The 8,460-nt window shown below is 37.7% G+C and overlaps 1 long non-coding RNA gene and 1 other non-coding gene across 2 annotated transcripts; one reads left to right on the forward strand and one right to left on the reverse strand.

The window, feature by feature from the left end:
• Positions 1-2,321: 2,321 nt before the first annotated feature.
• Positions 2,322-2,414, reverse strand: Trnam-cau (transfer RNA methionine (anticodon CAU)). The gene is made up of 2 exons: positions 2,378-2,414; positions 2,322-2,357 (listed from the first exon to the last, which is right to left on the reverse strand). It is a non-coding gene; the product is annotated as a tRNA-Met (tRNA).
• An 11-nt stretch (positions 2,415-2,425) lies between these two features.
• LOC149132711 (uncharacterized) lies at positions 2,426-8,117 on the forward strand. The gene is made up of 2 exons (XR_016244332.1): positions 2,426-3,268; positions 4,905-8,117. It is a non-coding gene; the product is annotated as an uncharacterized LOC149132711 (long non-coding RNA).
• The last annotated feature ends 343 nt before the right edge of the window (positions 8,118-8,460 follow it).

Genomic DNA, 8,460 nt, shown 5'->3' on the forward strand with positions numbered 1-8,460 from the left:
AATATTTCAAAGAAGTTTTTACAAGATCAGTTCATCTCCACTGTGTGGTACCTTGGGTAAATGTCTTATACAGTAGCCCTGGGTCAATCAATATCTTGGTACAAAAAAAAACATATATATGACAGGCTTCTTTCAGTTTCTGTCTACCAAATCCACTCACAAGGCTTTGGTCGACCCGAGGCTATAGTAGAAGACACTTGCCCAAGGTGCCACTGAACCCGGAACCATGTGGTTGGTAAGCAAGCTACTTACCACACAGCCACTCCTGTGTCTCATTTTTCCACCTCTTGTCACCCATATTGTGTTTGAAGCTTGATACTAACCACTTACCCATGGTTAGTCCACATTACTCTATAAAGAGCATAGGGCCAGTTTCTCTGCCTTAATTATTCCTCCCTGGACAGGACACCGGTCTGTCATAGGATTACTTGCTTTTACCAGCTGAGTGGACTGGAGTAACATGAAATGGAGTGTTGTGCTGAAGAACACAACATATTGCTCAGTCCAAGAATCGAAGCCACAAACTTATGATCACGAGTCCAACACCCTAACCTCTAAGCCATGCGACTCTGCATACCACTTACCCATCCTTCCCCAGAATTCACTCCCTGCCCCTGTTCTACTGAGGTGGTGTCATTCTCTGTCACATTGCACTCTCATCTGAGAAAGATAAATACGACATCATTCTATTTAATTATAAAACTTTGATTTGTTTCGACCAAAGATTGGTCAAGGCCATGTCTAACTTAATAGCATCACCTGATAGGATTATCTAAATCCTTTTTACAGTTAAGTTTTGTTTATGGTCCATTCAAGTAGTGAGTTGTATCCATGTATGGGTGGCTTGTCTGGTATTCTTTGAAGAAAGCTGTCTAGACTCCGTTTAAAGCCGACAGGATCCTTTTCCTCTTTAATATGATCAGCAAACTGGAATGATGTATTATTTTTTACTTGCTTTAGTCACTGGACTGCAGCCATGCTGGAGCACCATTTTGTTGAACAAATCAATCCCAGTACTTTTTTTTTTATGTTTGGTATTCCATCAGTATTGCTGAACCTGTTAGTTACAGCGACATAAACAAACCAATGCTGGTTGTGAAGCAGTTGTGGGAGACAAACCTGAATATGCACACACAACAGGTTTCAGCACAGTTTCCATGTACCAAGTTCACTCAAGGCATTGGTCAACCTTGGGACACTGCCCCGGTGTCAATCAGTGTGACTGGACACAGAACCACATGGTTGCAAAGTGAGCTACTTAAACACATAGCTATTGCCTGGGCCTGTATTGTTTAATTATATGAATTTAGAAGACTTTAAAAAGACAGTAAAAAGAATATACGAAAACCATTCTCTTGGCATGTCTCACAGACTGCCTCTATTTGTAAGATTTATGTATACAGTGGAAGCTGCTTATTGCAATCAGTTTGGGACTGATTACTTTTGATAACATTATATGGTACTTAAGTAGTAGCCACTGTATAAGGATGAATGTATTTTCCCAACCAGTGTATAATTCATGCAGTGTTTATTGTGTTCCATATATATAAAAGTTCCACAGCTTTAATTCTTTTGGTACCAACCTGATGCCACCCTTCGTTCTATGATACAAACTTGTTATTTTAACAAATCCACTCATAAAGCTTTGATTGGCCCTTGCCTTTAGTAGAAGACACTTGCCCAAGGTATCATGCAGTGGAACTGAATCCAGACCATGTGGATTAGGAAGCAAACTTCTTACCACACAACACACACGCATACTGTCTTCAATTAATCAAATTATGACTGTTTTATTAACATTTTGATGTTATCTGGTAAGCTGTTGTTTGTGTGTCTCACAGGCATGGCCATGGGATTGGAAAGTTTGTTTCCATCTACTTGATTTCTGTTTCAGTTCCACTACATGGCACCTTGGACAAGTGTCTGCTGTAGCCCTGGGTTGGGTCTATTTTGGAGATGAGTGTCCCCAATACGACGTCGACAACGGGATGGGAGAGTTATGTTGTGGGCTGGTATCATTGGGGACGACTTGTTGGCCCAGTTAGGGTGCCTGAAGGGGTTAAAGTAACATATCTAATGAGAATGGATCTTTTAACGAACAGATGGTTTACAATTTTACGCAGATTACGCGACATCGTATTCCACGTAAGTTCATTATCTTTTGTCAATGTAGATTATAACTGATTATAGTCAATAATTAGCTGTACTTCCAAGGTAATTAATATTTAATCAGAAGATAAAAGAAACAATGTTACCACAGAATATATATTGGTATAAAATGTGTTCAGAAGTACTTCGTTAATAAATTATAAAAAAAGTACTGCCCCGGGTGAGGATCGAACTCACGACCTTCAGATGGCTCTTTCTTTGCATTGATTATGAGACTGACGCGCTGCCTACTGCGCTACCGAGGCGCTTAGAAATTATTCCTTCTAGTATAGTATTTGGTATTTATGCAATTATTTCAGCTATTAACTGAATCACACAGTTGACGGCTTTCTCACTCAAGGGAGATAACTGTTAAACCACCTCTAAAATTTGGACCTAAACATGGCAACAAAAGAAAAGTTCTGGTGTCTGTTAAGGTGATAATCATGCCATCTCCTCTGCGTAACCAGGGTACACTACGTCTCTCCAGATTCCAAATTCAAATCTTAAAGGAATTGATTTTACTATTCATCGTTTAATGAAAGAAATGCAATAAACACGTAAACTTTATTTTTTACACATTCATCACACGATGATGAAGACAAGGAAGAGTCCCTTTCAAGGGGAACAACTCTTTATTGAATATGAATTTATTTGTATGTATTGCAATACCCGAAAATCTGAATTATTAAGGATTTCAAATACTAAATAAGAATTATTAATAAGGATTCCCTATCGTTGAAGTGTTAATTCGTGGATTCCGTATCAACAATGGTGGGTTATAAATGCAGCAACCTAAAGATTAAAAATAAGAAAAATATTTATATCACGGACATTAACGAATGTTTACAGAACGGTTAAAACTGAATTATCAAAAATTTTTTTTTTTTTTTTTTTACTAGCTTCTGTTCGAGAGCTCAGCCATGCTGGGGCACCACTGTTAGCCTTGCTACTCTTTCACTAAACCTCCTCTGAAATGTGGCGTTTGGTGGATGAGGTAGTTGGATATTGCTACCCTCATCTACGTTTCTTGCCGTGGGGGAGGTTCATTCGGAACTCTTGACAGGAGGAGATCCAATTTTGTTTTGAAGACATCTACAACCACCCCCATGGACGTTGGGTAAGATACTTAGCGGCATTTCGCTTGTCTTTACGTTCTGAGTTCAAATATATATATATATATATATATATATATATATATTATATATACATATATATTTATTTATTTATATTAATGGCATTATTATACATAAATGCCTCACGCTAGGAGGGACTCTTAAAGTCAAAACTACCATAATAAACACATTGTACCGAACGCGAGGGAATGCAACTCTCGAAGCAAGCCTTTTAATGCCCTTAATATAAATAAATATATTTAAAGGGAATAATTAATAATTTTTTCCCTTATGAGGTTTTTCACGCTAACTACTTACTCTTTTACTCTTTTACTTGTTTCAGTCTTTTTGACTGTGGCCATGCTGAAGCACCGCCTTGATAATTCTTATAAAGATTTTATCCTATTTTAAAATTATACACACACACACACATATATATATATATATACACACACACACACATATATATATATATATATACACACACACACAATGTGTGTGTGTGTGTGTGTGTGTCCTATAGATCCCGAGTGTCCTAGTATGGCTGCGTAAGTGTTGGCGTGAGATTTCAGAATGATGTTAAAGGAAATGGAGAAATATCGAAATTTAAAAAGGCGAAAGAACGAGTTCTCCAAGCAAACGTCCGACTCACTAGCCCAATACATGTGTGTGTGTGTGTGTGTGTGAACGGTATATCATAGCATGTTTATATGTATATGTATACACGCATGCTATTATACAGACGACACTCACTGATATAGATATGAGTAGAGAGATATCCATGCACACATATATGCTGTTGTTGGCACTCCGTCGCTTACGACGTCGAGGGTTCCAGTTGATCCGATCAACGGAACAGCCTGCTCGTGAAATTAACGTGCAAGTGGCTGAGCACTCCACAGACACGTGTACCCTTAACGTAGTTCTCGGGGATATTCAGCGTTACACAGTGTGACAAGGCTGACCCTTTGAATTACAGGCACAACAGAAACAGGAAGTAAGAGTGAGAGAAAGTTGTGGAGAAAGAGTACAGCAGGGTTCGCCACCATCCCCTGCCAGAACCTCGTGGAGATTTAGGTGTTTTTGCTCAATGAACACTCACAACGCCCTGTCTGGGAATCGAAACTGCGATCCTATGACTGCGAGTCCGCTGCCCTAACCACTGGGCCATTGCGCTTCCACATTGTCCAATGTATACTTCTTGTTTTAAGACGGTAGTTTATATTTCAAGGGTTTTTGGTGCTACAGATAAGCAGATCGAGTGACCTCGTCGTGACTTTCACAGTCTCATTCTACGACAGTTTTTTTTTTTTCACTTTCCTTTTTGATGTAGATAATATGTTTCTCGTCGGTCCTCCAAGGATTTTTTTTTTATATTCGTAAATACTACACTACAGAAAAATTAGCTTTTTGTGTTTGTTTACTGCCATCGTCGTAATCGTTTTAAAGTCATTAAGAAAACAGAGAGGTCGATGAACTTTTCCCAGTACGTTTAAGGTCATGAGATTCTTTCAAATCATTAAGTTTATAATTATACATAGGTGATAATGAGGACTCTATAGTGTAATTAGCAACAAAGTCACCTGGCGTGTTTTAATTATAACTTCGTGCTTTTCTAATTATGACTGTTTTCTATTTCAGAAAAACAGAAATTATCTACTAAATAAATGTTTAGAGATAGCGTGAGAAGGTCTCTCAGTAATATCATTTAGAATGTTGCAGCTTTCATTCGACTTGAATAGCACATGGATTGATTACTGTCAAGTACTGTTATTTTTTTATCCTTTCTTTTTTTAAATTTTTTTGCATTAAGTTGATCATTCATGAATTCCTGCTATTTTAAATCTAAAAACAATGCCAACTCCGACCAATTTACGTTGCGTAGTAAGTCGAAAGCTTCTCAATCACATGGTTTTGGATTCAATCCAATTGTATGGAAACTTGAGCAAGTGTTATCTACTATAGCCCCAACACTTTTGGTGAGAGAAAGTTGTGGTGAAAGAGTACAACAGGGTTCGCCACCATCCCCTGCAGAAGCCTCATGGAGCTTTTAGGTGTTTTCGCTCAATAAACACTCACAACGCCCGGTCTGGGAATCGAAACCGCGAATCCGCTGCCCTAACCACTATAGCAGTATATTGCAAATATAAATTTTAATAAAGACAGCAAGTAATGTAATTTTTACTCCCATCAGCCCTCATAAAGACTCCCATTATTTGCATAGCTATATCTGTTCTTCTATAAAAGCTTCCAATTATATCATACCTTGGCAACGAACTGAATGCATTTCTACCGTGTATATATCACTGTTCCCCTAATGAAGGAGACATTTTCTGAAAATGAATTTTAAGATTCATTTTTTACTCGAACGAATTAACCAGAAACGGCCGTAAGAATATTTTCATCTAATATGTAACCCAAAGCTTTTTTTGATGCCTATTATTATATTTTCACTTCACTATATTTTCAATGACTGAAACAAGTAAAAGATAAAGATCATTCATGAATGCCTGTTAATTTATTTGTTCGTTTTTTTTTGTTTTTTTTTAATCAAACAGCCAGCTTCAACCAATTTTCTTAAATTACTCAAATAATGTTTAGTTATTTAGTTAAAGAAGAGGCAAATAGAAGAAACAGCATATATGTAAGACAGAAGATTTAGAATATTAGTAAATTAATATTCGCTAATCAGCAAATTCTTTTGGATGTTTTATGAATATAGAATTTTTTCTTTTGGAATATATTTCTAGTTTATTGGCCGAGTGTTCTTGTTTTCAAATCTACTACTTGCATTGAATTACGTTTTTAAGAACTACTTTTAGTATCGCATCCCATGCAGCGGTTTACCTGGCTGTCAGATCCTAGGAAATTATTGTTTGGTTAAGTAAAATTTATTTCTTCTCCTCTCAACATGGCGAATCTGAAATCTAAGAATTGTCCCTTAAAATAGTGACCACCACCCAACCTTTTTTTTTTTTTTGCATCACTCACCGGTTACATGCAAGACAACTTTTCCACGGATCAGGGGATCATGTACATAGCAAAACACAAAGTGCATAATTTAATATAATTTAATAATTACAAATGTAATACATATTATATAACATATATAATACATTCAAAAACACCCTGCAAATTGTGATGGTCAACAGAATAGAAATTAAATTTAAGTTTATTCCTCCTGTGTAGCACGGTTCAAATGATCCACGGGCAGATACTGACACACAGTCAAGTGGCTGGGGAATTCTACTTTATAACACCTAAAAGGCGGTCTTTGAAATTCTTAATATATATATATATATATATATTCCCCCTTCTTCGCTGCTTCGACTTGTAACCTGTTCTAGCTAATTAGCTCTGTACCTTTGATGTAAGTTATTATTGAATTGTTATTCAGCATTTCCATACGAATATATTCCAGCTTGTCTCATGTAAGAAACAGATTTTAATGTTGAACTCCTGCAGAGATGACTCAAGCATTCGTAACGCAAGCACACTTTTTAATACTTTATTTACCCGAACATAACTGTTGATCTTCCACGAACCAACAAAAGAACAAAAACTGTTAAAAAATGCCAGCCAAATCTCCCCACGAATCACACATTACTTAAAACCAAGAAGGTTATATTGTATTAAATTGTCATAGATGCACATTCTGAATCAGAGGCCTTTATCATAGGTCTGCTTCATCACGGCTGACTTCGTGCAGGAACAATATTTCTCAGTTTATATAGCAGAGAGTTATGTCCCTTCAACAAATATATTAATAGGAGTAATGTCCCTTGTAATCACTATCTGAAGGAAAATTGCCTTGACTCCTACATTCATACCTCCGAGGTCGATAAAGTAAAATGCTTGTCAAGTACTGGACTCGATGCTTTATAGAAACCTTCCCATTTTATAGTGTTGGTCTTTTGCCTAAATTAGAAAAAAAATAGTGAGTATAAAAATGATTATCCGAGGATAATTTTTAAAAATAGAAGTTAAGAGCTGATGTAGTTTGTGACCTAACGCAAGAAAGAAAGAAAAAAAAAAACCGCAAGTAACTGAGATTTTCCTGTAAGACGGAGAAGGAAAACGAAAACCTTGCCGTTGTGTCCGGGGAGAAAAGGGGGATAATTATAAGACAGTAAAGGTTAAATTCCCAGGGCTCAGGTGTAGTTATGAGGTTATGAAGTTTGCATTGCAAACTCGTGGGTTTACTTCCAGTCCCATTGCGTAGTAACTTGGGCAAGTATCATCTACTTTTATGCATTTAGTATCTGTCTTTATTGCCAACAGAGATAATAATTACATATATAACACGTATGTATATGGTTCATATATAATACAAAAGAAAAAAACTACTTTAAAATCCAAATCCAAAATTGAACAAAACACAAACGTGCGAAGAAAGAACATCGATTCAACACCAAGTGCCTCAGTCGATCGCACACCACAAGGTTCAACGGAACTTAGCGAAGTAAGCCGACACGCTCGCGGTATTACCACGGCCGATGGCGAGACTAAGGCGTTGGAGCAGCCAAGCACCCACATGGGCATCACCTGACACCACGTTAAGGCGAACTGCCAACGATGACAAGAACGTCGCTGTTAGCGGCCCATCACCTCAAAGTGTGTCAAATGTCACAGGCTGGAAGAAATGTTTCACTGATAATTCCTGATACTTAAGGATTTTGTTCCGTTTGGTTACAGAAGTAGTGACCCCTGATTTGTGAGTGAATATGATGGACGGAAGTTCGTTGCAAGTGTGCGTTTTCTCGCATTGTTGTGGCTTTCGAGTGATGCCATCTCGCTGGTTAGGCGCACCGGTCAACACTATTTCCCCCGTGAACCTGTCTAAGGGTTACCCATTTACAGCAAAGTAGACTGGAGTAATGTAAAATAAAGTGTTTTGCTCAAGAACACAACGCATCGCCAGTCTGAGAATCGAAACCACGATCTTTACGATCGTAAATGCAACGCCCTAAATTCTAGGCCACATGCCTTCACGCACGCACGCACATACAGATACACACACACGCACGCACACGCCCACATGTACGCACACACTCTTGTATGCACACATATACACGTGCATACATACAGATGTACGCACACATACATACATACACACATGCGTGCGCTTATGTATGCACACACACATACACACATGTACGCGAACATGCATGCACACACATACACAAACTGAAAGTAA

This window comes from Octopus bimaculoides, chromosome 14 (genome assembly GCF_046866305.1).
Source record: "Octopus bimaculoides isolate indiv1 chromosome 14, ASM4686630v1, whole genome shotgun sequence".
Lineage (NCBI taxonomy): Eukaryota > Metazoa > Mollusca > Cephalopoda > Octopoda > Octopodidae > Octopus > Octopus bimaculoides.